At 35.9% G+C, this 16,444-nt stretch overlaps 1 protein-coding gene across 1 annotated transcript in view; it reads left to right on the forward strand.

The window, feature by feature from the left end:
- DPYD (dihydropyrimidine dehydrogenase) overlaps positions 1-16,444 on the forward strand; it is an 806,753-nt gene that overhangs the window by 541,224 nt on the left and 249,085 nt on the right. The gene's annotated exons all lie outside the window — the stretch shown is intronic.

The raw sequence follows: 16,444 nt of genomic DNA on the forward strand, positions 1-16,444 counted from the left end.
GCAAACAGATTTGAAAGTGGCAAATCTTAAAGTGTTTACTGATCTTAAATAATTATTGACTTAAATGAAGATCACCCAAACAGCACTTTGATATTTCCCTCATGATGTGTTCCATGTCCAATTTAATTTACACAAACTCTGTATGCCTATTAAAAAAGAGAGAGAGAGAGAAAGGCTTTGTTTCTGTTACAACATGCCAAAATTTTTCATAAAACATTAACCACAGATTATTACTCTTACCCTTGCCAGAGAGCAGACGTCTGTCACAAGGAAGAGAATCCAAAACTAAGTGTGAGGACCACATTGCCCCAGATGTGTGAGCATTTCCCTTGGGAAATAAAACCTTCCTCCAGCAGCTGGGTTAACAGACTCTCTATCTCATCATATGCAGTACAGGGTCCAAGGAGTGATGACCACATCCTGCCTGGATCAGGTCCCTATCAGATGTTTGTGGAGGAGACAATATAAAGAGACTGGTTTTAAAGCCAATACAACTACAAGTTGTAGTACTACCTGTATTTCCCAGAAGAATGAAATTCAGGAACTCAGGAGTATGAGACATCTCAAAGGTGAGAGGGAAGAATATGGGAGGCCTAAAATACAACTGAATCAACAGTGACCCCCTGGCCTCTTCTTGGAGATCTAAGGTGAGATCCTTAGATCTGTTGAGTTAGAATTACTTTTTATTTTTTGAGAGACAGACAGAGCAGGGGAGGGTCAGAGAGAGGGAGACACAGAATCCGAAGCAGGCTCCAGGCTCTGAGCTAGCTGTCAGCACAGAGCCCGACATGGGGCGCGAACCCACGAACCATGAGATCATGATCTGAGCCGAAGCCAGACGCCCAACCAGCTGAGCCACCCAGGCGCCCCTAGAATTACTTTTTGATACTGGTCTGGTATGGGCCCATGAGACGTCCTCTGTTTCATGTTCTTGATTCCTCTCACTCCTTCTAACTCTAGCCCCCATAAAATACATGTATGAGAAAGTGCCAAGTGGTCCTGACTGTAATGTTTAATCTTGCCCCAATTAGCATAGACAAATGTAAATCTGGACTAGGGAGTTGGAACGAGAGGTCTATGAGTTGAATGGATAAATATGGGATAGGCTAGGATGGCTTCAGTGGGTTGAGTCCCTGAAACATCACATTCACAGGTTTGAAAATCATTACATCACTAGGTGATATCATTCCATGGAGAGCTATGAGAATGGCTGCATGATATAAGCTTCTGAGAAAGTGTCTGAAATCTGATATTACCCATATACATTTGACTTATCCTGTTCTCTTTTATTTTCCTTGTGACACTGTAATTTTAGAAGTGCTTTAAAGTACTAAATTATCAACTTGTTTATGAGAAAAAGTATCTCTGATCAAAAAGAAATATTTGCTTTATACTGTATTATGTTGCCCAACTTTTTATTTTTTAATTCTCAACCATTTGCATGGACATGGATGCTTGGATAAGTAGATAACTACAGGAGATCTGTAAGAGGCATTTCTATAACTGCCAGTATTTCGCCTTGAGCTGATTCTCTATGAGTTTTTCAGTTTTAATATTAATGTTGGTTAATGGTATAAAAATGATTGCTTTCTCTTAAAAATTATAAATTTTTAGCAGTAAGCAGTACTTTTTAAATCTAACTGAAATAATTGTAGGTCAGGGAGTATCATTGTTTATGTCTATGGCAACAATCATGTTGCAGTTAAAAAATTATATGTAGTACAAATAGGTGCACTGCTGTTGAATGGTTGTAGGAAAGGCATCTAAATGTGTCTTAGTGTAGTTTTTATTGTACTCATCATTTGTTATATTCCCAAAATGAAGCAGCAGTAGCATATCACAATGTTTTTTTTAAATCGCCCTTAAACAATCACATTACAAGTAAGTTTAAGAAATATAGCAGAGTTTTCTATATACCTGCTGACTTACAGCATAAACATAAACTGAAAATGTCTTTGACCCAAAGAGAGAGACATGGGAGTGGGTTGGGAAGAGGCTATGATCTTAATCAGCGATATTGTGGTAGCATAATGTCACACCAGAATAACAGGCATAAGCAATCAGAGTACAAACAAAGTTGGACTCCAAAATTTCTGGTAATCAATGAAGGGTCTAGTCACAGATCCAACTAGCCTAGAATATTTGGAAGAACTGGCAAACATGAGTGAGTCATTTGTTAAAGGCCACGAAAAACTCATGAGTAAAAGACACTACATATTAGGCTAAAAAAGCAAGATTGGACCAAATCCTATTAAGTGCTCAGGAGCTAAGAGATTCGGAGGCAGCAGAGTTTATAAAAGGCAAGAGAGAGGGTAATGAGGAAGACAAATCAAAGGAAAGCATAAGAGCCGCCATTGTCAAGAAGACCTTAAAATTAAGGCAACTTGTATCTCAGAGATAAAGTTTTTATACATTTCCAACTGGGGTAGAGGCAGCCTTTTAGAGTGCAATCAGTTTATGGCTTCCAACTGGGAACAGGTGAGCACTGTCAGGAAGGAGGCATGTGGATTTGCCTGACTACTGAAGGAAATATTGCTAACCCCTCCCCCAAAAAAGTAAGTCAAGGAAAATACATTGATTATAATCATGACATTTTTACAGCCCAGGAGTACTGATTCAAGATCGAAGACTCTATGGCTTTTGTTAACTATCACTTAGCAGCTTCATTCCCAGAGAACTATTCCAACCCACCTCCCCCTATACACACGAGGTGATGCTTACTAAGAACAGCAGATTTTATACAAATATGAAGTCTGCCTTGATGTCGATTACATAGCAGAAATCTTAACCACAGTCATGTTTTGTAGATAACTTTGTTTTCTTTCACCAAAAAAATCACTTTATTAAGGAGCAGTATGATTAATAAGTATATATGCTACAAAAAGTTTTGTTTAAGGAGATATCAATTTAAAGCATGTATATCAATTTTAGACACTTTGAAATGTTTTGAATATCTTTCTTTCCTCATGGTATTTACTATTTATGTTTTCTAGTTTGAGTGCTTTCTTTATCTGCTGTTACTGGGTGTATTCAGCTTTAATAGTTTTCATAGATCAAGTTGCAAAATTATTTATACTTCCATGCATGTTAATGACTCATCAAAAAATAGCATACATATCTTTTTTTTTCTTATTTCTGAAACTTTTAGCCCTCCTTAAAATAGAAGGAGATCTCTATCACCAGTTTTCCTTCAACAACATTTTTCTTTTCTTGACTACACCAGAAGTCATATGGCAACCCAGCAGGCATGTCATTCCTGTTTTTACTATAACCATGTTTTGCCTAATGTGGGAGAACTTGGTATATGAAAGAACAACCAGATCCCTTCACTTCTAATGTCCTTTCTCCATTCTTCTATCCCATGTTCACTCTTGGTTCTCCCACCTTTTATCACCTCAGTCTCAGACTTTTAGAGAACAGCCTTTTCATCTAGGACCAACAGGTTATAGAGACGATATAGTATTTATTGCACTCCCCACAGCATCAAATACTTCTCTACTTATTATTCATTCAACAAATATTCAGGATATCCACCCTGTAGCAAGAATTGCGTGAAATGCTAATAATATAATAATAATGAGCAAAAACAGACATTTTCTCTGTTCTCATGGAGCTTTCCATTTAGTAGAGTAGACATGTATTGGAGAAATAACCTCACAAACAATAAAGTATAACTGGCATAGTAGGCATGAAATAGTGGTCTATGACACTTGAAGGGTCAAGGAAGGATTATATAAGGAAATTATGTTAGATCTGATAACTGAAATATTTAGAGCATTTTTAACTAAGTGAAATGATTGGGGTGGGTTAGAGCATTCTAGGCAGTGGAAACAGCATGGGCAAAAGCCTTGTGTTTGAAAGAAGGCAAGATGAAGGGAAAGAAAGAAGAATGGGGTGCTTAAAGCAGACACATGTGGCACAAGATGATATTGCAAAGGAAAAAATAAAAGTTAGACTACATAAAAGCCCTAAGTCACACTTTGTAAAGCCTTTTGATCTTATATAAACAGCAGCAGAAAGTTACTGAAGGGTTTGTGTGTGTGTGTGTGTGTGTGTACATGCACGCACATGTGTGTGCATGGTCCTATGCATCTGCTTGGTGTGTGGGATGGTAACATTTGTGGGACGATATGATTATATTTTCATTTTGAGAGGAGAGAATTAGAGGAGCATGAGAACGGACCTAAGAAGGCTCTGCGGAATAACTTTGCAGTTGTTCATGTAAAATGCAATGGTGACCTAACAGATTAGGGAAGTGATTGTAGAGATAGAGAAGTGGATATGCCAGAGATAAGGAGTATATCCAACAGCATTTAAGGATGGATTGGATATGGGTTTTGAAGGAAAACCATGTGACAATATAGTTTTTAGCTTTCTGTTGTGTGTCGATGGAGGAATTCTGGTGTTATAAATTAAGACAGATTAATAGTAGCTCATGTAACTGATAGTATAAGGTTGAAGTTGACTTCATTATTATCTGGATCCAGGAAAACAGATGATATCTTTAGCATTTTTACTCTCTCCTTATCTTTGCCCCATGGTGTGGTGGTGACTCATTCTTACCTATGGCACATAATCATTTTAAATCCATCTAATGACCTAGCTTCAGATAAATCTATGGTTCCTAATTCCAGCGCCCAGGGGATCTCTACCTTTCAACCCCTAGGTCATTTACTGATATCTGTGATTTTGGTATTTTCAGTATACTCTCTCCAATCCCCACTACTAAGCTCCTAGCAAAAACTTTCTTTTAAATGGAACCATCCTAGGGGCACCTGAGTGGCTCAGTCTATAGGGTGTCTGACTCTGGCTCAGGTCATGATCTTGTAGCTCATGAGTTCGAGCCTCATGTCAGGCTCTGTGCTGACAGCTCAGAGCCTGGAGCCTGCTTCAGATTCTGTGTCTCCTTCTCTTTCTGCCCCTCCTCCATTCTCCTTCTCTTTCTCTCTTAAAAATAAATAAACATTAAAAAATTTAAAAAAAATAAATGGAACCATCCTTATTTTAAGAATTAAAAGCTTATCTATGAAACATTTTGAATATTAAACATATTAGATGTTCACTCTGGTAGAGATGATGAATTTAGGATAAATGAAGTAAAATATGATTTTCCTGATATATAGTAAATAAAAAATTATATTTTTGACATTGCTATGATGGAAGTATAGGTACTATGATATAGATCTATCCCAAGAGAAGAAATTAATAAAAGAGAATGAGAGAATAAAGAGAATATGGAGAATAAAAATTGAGTTTATTCAACTAGTATGCATTATTTTCTAGGTACTATACTAGGTGTTTCTACACTGGGGATCACACCTACTCCTCAGTCAGCTTTGAGGAGGAAGATGAAACAGTCTCCATATTATAGGCAAAGGGATGAGGCTAGAGATGACTTTCTCCATATTGGATCCCTAGGGATCAGTGTTATTTTTGGTACATGGTAGTTTTCATAATTAATTTTTGGACAGATTAATGAAGGTTTGAATGAATGAATAATTGAATTGAGTCTTCATACAATATGCTGTGTATGTGTGTGTATGTGTGTGTGTGTGCACACGCTTTGCACACCTGCATGCACCATTGGCAAGGAAAAGATCCTGAGCAGAGTGCTTTACAAATAGGATTCAGTATAGCAGTTCTTGATTTTGTGTAAGTTAAGAATTTATATCTCAAGTCATTTTACTTCTTTCTAAAACCAACCTCAGTGTATTGTTCTGATTTGTTATCTTTCTACCTCAACCATGTTATGTTTCATGTGTCTAATTTCTCCAGTTTTTGTCTTGAATCCGTTCTGTGTTTATCCACAGGTACATACTACTAACATACACATACTATTCACAATTCCCTGTGACCTGAACAAGAGTCTACCTCCTTTTCAAATATTCTGTCTTTGAAACTCAATAATATGTTGTTATTGCTGTTGTTGTTGTTGTTTGTTGTTAAGAGTGAGCATTTTTACAGGGTGCCTGGGTGGCTCAGTCAGTTAAGTGTCTGACTCTTGATTTCAGCTCAGGTCATGATTTCATGGTTTATGAGTTTGACTCTTGGGTCAAACTCCACGTTGCCAGCGCTGAGCCTGCATGGGATTCTCTCTCTCTCTCTCTCTCTCTCTCTCTCTCTCTCTCTCTCTCTCTCTTCTCTCTCTGCCCTTCCCCTCCTTGCATGCTCTCTCGCTCTCTTGCTCTCTCTCTCTCTCTCTGTCTCTCTCGCTCTTTCTCCTGATAAATTAAAAAAACAATAAGAATGAACAGTTTTACTAATTACTGTAGGAGTTTGGAGGATGAAAGACATCAGAATGGCTGATTCTCTGTTCCTTTTGCAAACGTGTATCCTATGTAAACAAGGCCACTATCCAGGGATAAAGAGAGAGGAGGAAAATAATCCGCCTCAGCCTGGCCTCCAGGAAATTAAGGACATTATTTTAACCTGTTTCCATGCCCACCATTTAATAGCAAACACTCTGGATTACAAATGCTCCCTGAATGTCACCACTTCCATTATCTGAGACCAGTTATGATACCTGACATAAGGTCTAATTCATGTAATTCTCACTGCAGCTCTATGATGTCCCATTTTACAGATGTGAGAACCTAGAGACAGAAAGTATAAGTAGTATGGCAGGGTCACGTGGCAAGCAAATGACAGCCTCAGGATTCAAATCCTGGCCTCTGGCTCCAGAGTCCATGCTCCTAACCTCGGGCATTGCTGCTTCTGAAACGTGAAAATCCCTGGCTTTACTAAGCATAGAAATTATTGCTCTATATCTTAGTGATGCTCTCTGTGAAAATTGTGCTATTTGTGGATATAATGAAAATTCCTCTGCATAAATGCTCTAGAAAAGGCCAGTTTCCTCAAAATTCTTGGCAGAAAAGATTAAAGCGATCTTTATTTTTGTGTGTCATTATTTTTTCTTCTGTGTCCAAATTCAATTCTAGAGAGAAACCTAACAGGCTGTTGTTTTTAGTCTCCAGACATGATTAAAATATAGTATAGTTTTACAATAATGACTGTTGTCAAGGTATATTTTCATTTTAAAAATTCATTTTTTTGTTGTTTAAATTTGACATCACCCCTCCCATATAGGAGACAACATGTGGCTAAGGAACATCTTGTGTTAGCTGGGGACTCTTCAGAAGAAGCTGAAGAGGGGTGACGAACCCCCGCAGAAGTGCCCAGGAGAGAATTCACCCCTTTTCAGCTGGTAGAGAGCCCTAAATATGCAGAGCGCTGTCCAGCCCCAGAAGCAGCAGGCCCTCGGCTGCCATTCCACAGCCGTGCCCCTCCGCAAAGGGGGGATCATTAAGCCATCCAGTGGTGGGGAGTATTTTCATATAGCTGTTGCCCTTTATAGCAGCCTGGCAGTGAGTGACCATAATAAATTATGCACTGCTCTGTGAGGCTGTGACACAATGCGCTGGCAGAACAGCGGGGGTGTTAGAAAATCCATTATTTGAAATTTTTGTTTCTTTTTCTTACTAGATTCCATGCTGTTCTTTTCCTGTCATCTTGTTCCTTTTTTTCCTATCTATTGTTTTGAGGGTTTTGTGTCTGACAGTTCTTTTCTGCTGCTGGTTTTGTCCTTTTTGTTACCTTGTTTCTGTCTTCGCGGGCTTCCCCCCACCCCTTCCTTGGCCTTGTGTGTTGGGAGCCTCGTTCTCCTCTGTCACGGAGTCATTTGCTTTACTTTTCTTTCTCTTTCTGCCTTATTGTCTCATATAATGCAGAAAAACAAATTCTCTTTTTGTCGGCATTCTTTTACATGGTGTTATGTGGTTGTCATTTTCCCTTCAGGATAGATGCACTTTACTGTATGTACTATTCATTTTGGTTCCAAGAATCCAAAACACATGTCCAGAGGAGTGCCAAGGCTGATGGCAATAAAAAACAATCAAAGCAACCAGTAGAATAGTTCTTTGGGAACAGTGCAGACCTATTTCTTCCCTGTGGATCAATTCACATAGAATCTGTAAGTTTTTGTCTCTAATTTTAGATTATTCAATATCTTTCTCTTTACTCCAAAACTGTTCCAAAGTCGCAATTGTTTTGATGCTTTTCCTCACAAATCTACCTATCTGCTATTTCCATAATTGGTGAACACAGCCTGAAAAGACAGTTCTGGTAGTTTGAACATCCGCTGATTCAGTTAATCCACTAGTTATTAATTGAGCAACTATAATGTGTCAGGAATTGTGCAGGAGCTCTAGACATTGGACACTGTCAGTTTTGTTCTTTTTGCATTCTTTATCTGTTCATGTCCCTTATCCTTAACTTACCTCTCTTTTCTGTGGGCCCACCACACATTGTTATTTGTCATCTTGCCTTCTCCACTCTCTCTTCTTGACTCCTCTGGGCCTAGCATTCCTAGTTTTTATTTAGATTTATTTACAAAGACCTTGTGATTTTTCTGCCTAAATTCATGATGTTGGATTAGAAAGCTCAAATCTTCTTGGCAGTGAACACCTGAAAATGTGCCATACTCTTCAAACCCATTTTTGTGTTGCAATTACAAATAACAAACAAAACCCCCCTAAAAAAACAACAACAAAAAAACCCCCACAGAAATGGTAACCAGACCTCTGGTGTGACTATGGATTTTTGTAATATTTGTAGTAGCTGAATTTAATTATATCAATATGTATACTTATAATAGCAATGAATTAAGTAAATGTGTACAATTAAACTCTTCCTTTCATGGTTTTTAGTGCCTTGTTTCTTTTATATGCGTTTTATCTCTATTTGCTTTTATTTGCTTATATTCTCATTTTATAAACTTACTATCTTCTAATCCATTTCTCCTGAATCACCTTAGATTTTCAGTTTCTACCTCTGTTGTATTTTTATATTTCCTTTCTTTATTTTTTTAAAAATGTTTTATTTATTTTTGAGAGAGAGAGAGAGAGAGAGAGAGAGAGAGAAAGCAAGGGAGGTCAGAGAGAGAAGGAGATACAGAATCCGAAGACGGGCTCCATACTCTGAGCTAGCTGTCAGCACAGAGCCTGACGTGGGGCTTGAACCCACGAACTGCAAGGTCATGACCTGAGCCGAAGCCAGACGTTTAACTGACTGAGCCACCCAGGTGCCCCTTTTCTTTAATTTTAAATTTATTTTATTCCAGGGTTATTGCTGTTTTAATTTTTGTTATATTTGTTATTATAAACATTATGATAGTTCTAAAGAGTTAGCTTACTATTTTCTACCACTTAAATGATTTCTTCTATCTGTACTGGTTTCCTTTATATTTTTAGTCTCTCCACCCTTCTCATTTCTCCAAATTTCCAACTAAGTCTTTTCTTCATTCTGTAATTTCTCTTCTCTTGCCACATTAAATTCTACCCCTTAACTTTTTCCCACATCATTTTTTTTAAAGAAACACTAGTCATGTAGATGACTTCTCTTATTTTATTTTTACTAATTGGCCTTTCAGAACTCCCAAACATGTACTATAGCTCATTTTGTGCACCCACAACAAGTCGTTGTCCTGTCAGCTTCCAGAAGCAGTGAAATGCTCATTTCATAGTTTAGTATGTTTCACATTTCCAATTTTTAATTACTTCCTTCTTAGTTGGGAGAAAATAGAGGGAAGGATAGATATAAAGAGCTATGAAATAGTTGTAAAAGTGAAAGGGAGAGAATAGACTAAAAGTAAATAAGTAAATTTGATATTTAGGACACTTCCATTCTTAAAAGGTGCTATAGAGAAAATATTTTTGGTGACAGGATAAAAGATGAGCACATCAGGAACCTTTCACAGATTTGTTCCTATGGGTCAAAGTTTTTATAGCTGATTCCACCAAACACTGGCTTTGGCATGAAATATATCCAGTTCACCCTACAGAAGTTCACCCGTGTCATTACTAAATGGCTCTGCCTTAACAAGGCACTGTTCATATTTTGCATGCCTTTGACATGGTGTCCTAACTTTTTAAAGTTAGCAGTACTAGTCTCTTTTGAATCTGCTATTGCATTTTTATCAGCCAGGTTCCACATTTGACATAAACACTTGAGTAAGTGATATTTTAAAATCAGTATATAAAATGTGAAACAATTATGTCATATATTTTTTTATTCTGATTTTGTGACCTCTAGCATCATGAATAACTTTAGCTCAGTTCTCCCTGTCCCTTGAGTAATGCCAATTTTAAAACAAAACTGTCATCTTTAAAAACAACCGCTCCTTAAAAATAAGCTATTAATTTATTAGTTAATTTATTTCACAGACCCCCTACCCCAAATTTATAGTTAACCTTGGATTTGTCAGACGAGATAGTTACCTACAAAAGTAGCCCAGTCTTGCATATGGATGACTAAATATAAAAATATTATGGGCAACACATATTCTAGTATAAATTGTCAACATAAGAAAGAAAGTAGACCCATTTGGAGGACTAGATTATTAAAAGAATTATGGGTATACAGTGCTAATCTTCAAATTAGGAAGTTTTTACATATGGTTTTCCATTAAATCTAATGGCTTGAGTATTTAGCTCCTTCCAATAGCTCATCACCCTCAGTATTATAATAGAGTTTAATTTTAGTTAAATATGTTTCACTGTCCTTAAGACTTTCTTTTTCTTTTGTTACCCTCCCCTCCTCATTCTTACTTCTCTCTCTACCAGCCCTCAATATGGGTCGTTCTCAGGCCTGAGATTACTATTATCTCACTGAGATTTCAGTTTTCTTCTTGTATTTAACTTTATCTTTCTATTTCTGTAATAATATATGTTTTTCTCATTTTTGTTTACTTGGCATTTTTCTTGTTTGAATCTGCCTTATGGTTTCTGATTCTCTTAGAATCATCACTAATTTTTTGATAAGAATTTGTTGGATTGGCTTACATTGCTAACAACAAATAGTTCTCATTTTTTGAGAGTTTATTCTATGCCAAGAAATGTGTTAACATTTTAGGTAGATCATGTTATTTAATTCTCAACCAGCCCTCTGAACCACTACTAACATTATCCCTATTTTTGCAAATAAAGAAAACAAAGCATAGAAAGGTTAAGCAATTTGTTCAAAATCCTGCCGGCAGGAACTGGCCAAGCCAAGACTCAAGGTCAAAGTTTCTCACTGCAGACTTGTACTCTTTACTTCATAGCTCCTCTTGTAAAAGGATGCCGAGCTATACTAATTTGCTTTCAATCTTTATGTAAGAATTGGCCATTTCCCTACTGTATCTTTCTTCATCATCAATTCTGATGAGAGCAGAGTTACAACTATAATGGGGAGATTGGATCCTGGTGAGTTAACATTTTGGTCCACATTCTCCTTGCAATACACCCCATCTTGGCTTCCTTCTGCCCTCCACCATGTGGGATCAGTTGACACATGAAAGTAACTCTTGTGTACCTCTATTACTAGAGGAAACCCTTTCTAAGAGCAAAGTCTGTGTTGTCTTCTTTTTCATATCCTACACATTGCCAGTTTCCCATAAAGGGCCCCAATTATAAGCCCTCGTAGGTAAGCATTCTTAGGTGCTTCTGCTGTTCAGTGCTCATGTTTTCCTCATACGACAGGAGGAAACAAAGACAAAGGCAAGGCATCACTCTACTTTGATGTAGGTTAAGTAGAGACACCCAAGAGCCCTTTCCAAGTAGTCTGTTTTGCAAGAACTTCATTCATTTTTACATATTTTTATGTTCCTCGTTCCAGTGAATGCAAAGTACAGAAGAGGAAGGAGGGTAACTTGGCTAAGCAGTTAACTGTTTGTTTTGTAGAATCCAAGAATCACATATACTTGAAAAGGTTTTGCAGAATTTTTTATAAATACTCCGAAAGAGCTTATGTTTTTATTTTGAATTACAATTCAACAACATTTAATCCCTTGTTATTGCTTTGTCAGACTTTTAATTGAAGTATTCAAAACATGAAACAAAAGGAGAGAATTGTAGATAGCACAGTAATATTAGCAGAATTACCGGAATGCTGAGAATTATTAAAGAGGACATTGTGTTTGTTAATCGAGCATTTAATTTTACTTCTGTTTGTTGATGGAAAACATCCTCTTGGAAAGGATTTTTTCAAAAACCTTAATTGTGACAGTGGCTTCGTAATATCCGTGAATATACTGTAGAGCAAAGGCTGTTTGAAACCCAATTATTCAAAAAGATTCCTAATTTCCATGTTAACTCTAGGATGGTTGACCAGCATTCTAGTCAGATTGGTCATTAGGGCCTGGGAAAAAGCAGGCCTTTTCAAAACCGGCTTAAAAAGTGAAAAGTACTCAGAGGAAAGATTTTAAACTATTACAAGCTATTGCAAAAAAAAAAAAAAAAAAAGGAAAACTCTCTCACTCATATTATAAGGCAGGCATAACCTTAGTATTGAAGCCCAATGTTAGAAAGGAAATTGCAGGCTACACTCATAAACATTGATACAAAACACCAAACAAAATATTAATTAATATGTTGAGTCCAGCGATGCATAAAAAAGGTGAACTATGTGGTCTTAAGTCAGTAAAGCAAGGTTGGCTTAAACACCACCCCCCAATCAATTAATGTAAATAATTACATAAATAGTTAGGTCTGTGTCTTAATCCAGACAGTAAGTGAAACACAAGTTTTACATATATCAGTGTGTGTTGGGTGTGTATATATAGACACATGTGTAAATATATATACGCATATATATACATACAGCAAAGCAAAAGGTTGAATTTTTGTTCAATAATAATAACATATATCTATATAGTGATATGCCTGTATGAACATAGGGTAAAGAATGAAAAGGATACACATTACTGCTCCTAGTGGATAGAAACTCTAAGATTGGGAAGGGGGAATTTTATTTATTTTATACAATTGTCTAAATAGGAACAATTGTTAACTATTATGTTTTAAAATATAACTATCTCAATAACTCAGGTTTTAAAGGGTATTTTTATATTTGAGTGCACAGGATGTGACTTTGTGGTTAAAATATTTTCACTACCATTATTGTTTTTAAGCTAGGAATTGCTATTTTGTGCCATTAACTCAGGGCCAAATGTTGGTCTGTTTACTCAAAGAGTAAATCAGGTTTATTTGAAATTGTACTCTCCCATTTCTAAAATTTCTTAAAGTAGTTATCAACAAGAACAGGTTAACTTTGGGGAACAGTGTCTTTGTTTTTTAGAAATAGTGATTAAAAATAAATTGTCCTAAACTCATTTTACTTGCTCCAGGATTCCGTTCCATAAAATTGTCCAAAAATGGCTAATTTCCATCTAATGAGAAGTGTAATTTGATAGTGCTCTGATGAAGATTATTAGAGTAATTTTTAAAAATTTGGCCACAGCATATGAAACTTTATTTACCATTTACCAAAAGGATAAATAGGTAGTGAATCATGATATAAATATAACCAAGTTGAAATTGTAAAGACTTATAGACTTTTTAAATTTGCCATTGCATTTGTGAAGATTTATAATATCTCACCAGCTATTATCTACCTATTTATTGTAGTAAAGGGATTTTGTTCCTTCACATCTGCCCATGGGAGAAAACCATTTGTAGCTTCAGCACTCTTATATTAAAGAAGTTGTATGCTTTCTTTTAAAATTTCTCATGGAAGACATAAACCTAATCAAACCTTTCTCCCCTCTAGCTGGTAACCTCTGCATGAACTAAAGGGTTGAAATATTGTTTAATCATGCTACATACCACTTTTTACAGTTATGAGAAACATTATTTTGCTGCAGTAGAAGCAACAAAACAGAATGTTTTTACTCTGTGCAAGGAGAAATATATTTTTAAATTATTTATTATTTTAAATGGCATAATTTCTTACGAAACTACATTTTCCTCTTCTGTATTTCAAATATTACTTCTGGGAGAAAGGCACATTTTTAAAACAGTGATAATATACATGTAATCTGGAGAACACAGACCCTCATACTGACTTGTGACTCACAGAGAAACAATGTGCTAATTTCAGTTGGCAATCTTTACTTGATTCCTTCAGTCCAAACTCAACTATTATTAACCTTTGTTTGTGACAATCGAAGAGAATAATGGTTGAATTTAGGGCCTTTAATGTCACATTGAAATCAATAGCTGTAAATGGTAGTTGCCACAGTTCTAACTGATCTGTCACATTCAAACAAAGGAAGGCCTTTCTCAGCTCATAGAAGATAGCTGAGACAATTAAACACGCAAACACACACAGGAATCTCAGAAGACCTTTATAACATCGAGGAAATGTACCGAATCTCAGTATTTGTGTACGTTTGTTTTTCTTTGCTTGTTTGTTTTAACAGTGTTCTTAAAAATACTGTACCTGAAACTGTAAGTCAAATATAGGACAGTTCGTAGACTTCATCCAGACCTCAAAAACTGGCCTCTGTCATAAAAATAAATTGAATTGTCTCTCTTAGTGCAGTGATGATAGTGAGTGGTAGGAGGGCCACCGATGATAAGCCCCTTCATGAGCAGAAATTGCAAAGGCCACCAAATAAAAACATCTCAAGACCTTGAGAGCCAGAGTTTTGCATGCTTCTGACAACTCTTTTATCCAGACTTCAACTCCCAACACAAATCCAGCTTTGAGACTTCTGTACATTCATCAGTGTAACACTTTCAGTGCTCAGCTTTGACCTTGTCTTTATACCTTTCTTATTTTTCTGGACATTTTGTGGATGCAAATTAAAAGAGATTTCCATTCATGTTCCCATACATGACTTTGAACCTGAAACTGGTTGTAATCATCTGTACATCGATTAATTACATTAAGAACATAAGTCCATTTCTGCTTAGCATTGTTATATTGAATGAAGTAATAATAATATTTCAGTGCTTTATCAGAAAGGAAAAGCTTTGGTAATTTTTTCCCTATATAATAACAGGCATCCAAGTTTTATTAAGGCATAATATGAAAAATTCTTATTCACTGAAATGCCATTCCAGCCATCCTTTGAAAAATTAAATTAGTTGTTCTTGGAAGTAGAAACTAGAAAGATTCAATAGTACAAGAATATAGGAGATTAAAAAAGAGGAAAGTAGACTAGATCATGTTTTTAACTTGCCTTAAGCAAAAGTACTATTTTTTCCTCCGCTTATAATTTTATAAGACAACATTTTAGATTTAACATTCACCAAAATTATTAGTTTAAGGACTCCATGCATGACTGAGGGTTGAGGGGGAAGGGGGAGGGGGGAAGAGAGGTGGTGGTGATGGTGGAGGGCACTTAAGCGGAAGAGCACTGGGTGTTGTATGGAAACCAATTTGACAATAAAATATTATGGAGAAAAAAAAAGAAATTAGTTAAAAAAGATCTGAGATACAAAAACCTGAAGTGCAATATGCTTTTACTTTCTTTAATTTTTTTAATGTTTATTTATTTTTGAGAGAGAGTGAGAGAGATCTCGGAGTATGAACAGGCGAGGGGCAGAGAGAGTGGGAGAGAGTAGGGCTGGATCCCACAAACCATGAGATCATGACCTGAGCCAAAATCAAGAGTTGGATGCTTAACCAACTGAGCCACCAGGTGCCTGCTTTTATTTTAAATACTTTTCTAACATATAAATATTATATCCTATAACTTCCATTGGAGAAATTGTAGTTAAAAGAGATAAGTAATTTATCAATCTTCTAATTAGAATAGAATAGAATAGAATAATGAATAGAATAACACACATGCACACACACACACATTTTAATGCTTAGGTAAATTAAGTTTATATTGTTAAGTATATTGTTTTGAAGGACTATTTTTTCCTTATAAAAATTTGCTGAATATCTCAGAATAATACAGTATAATTTACCTATTTAAGTTGTAAATGAATAAAATTATTCTATTTCTATGTGAAAGAAGGGTGAAAATCAATATTAGAGTAAATTCAGATAATATCATCTTTAGTAACTTCTGTATAATAATTATTACTTAATCTTTGGCCTATTAGAAAATACATACATAATACTGTCTTATGTATATTACATTTTGAGTTACATGTTTCTGCAATGAAAACCTAAGGATAACATATTTTTTTTAAAATTCAGATCAATTTAGGAATATTGCTACATGTTTTAGAATAGAACTGGACATTAGAAATACTTAATTAGGGATAAATAGCTCATTTGAAAAATATTCCATGTTGTGTTAAAAGTGAACTACCTATACATCTTCCTTTGGGTAAAGTTGGCAAGGATATTTCAGAAATAAATGAAGTGACAATAGATTGTAAATTGCCCTCAGTTCAAATTTTCACTCCCAAGTGGAAAGACATAAATGACAAAGAAGCCAATTTACTTTCATTTACTTGCTCTCTAAAATGTCTGCCCTGCAGTCTGCATATGTGTAGATATTAGGTAGACAAATAAAGGTTTTCCCCATAGTTTAGAAAGTACCAGGTCTCGATTTAGTCTGTGCATGCGCTGAGAGCTGGAGATTCAGGAGGATCACTTTACGGTTTAATGTAATATGATCGCAATTTAGTAAATGGTATGCTCATTGCTAAAAAAAATCTTA

Source organism: Suricata suricatta, chromosome 8, assembly GCF_006229205.1.
Source record: "Suricata suricatta isolate VVHF042 chromosome 8, meerkat_22Aug2017_6uvM2_HiC, whole genome shotgun sequence".
Classification (NCBI taxonomy): domain Eukaryota; kingdom Metazoa; phylum Chordata; class Mammalia; order Carnivora; family Herpestidae; genus Suricata; species Suricata suricatta.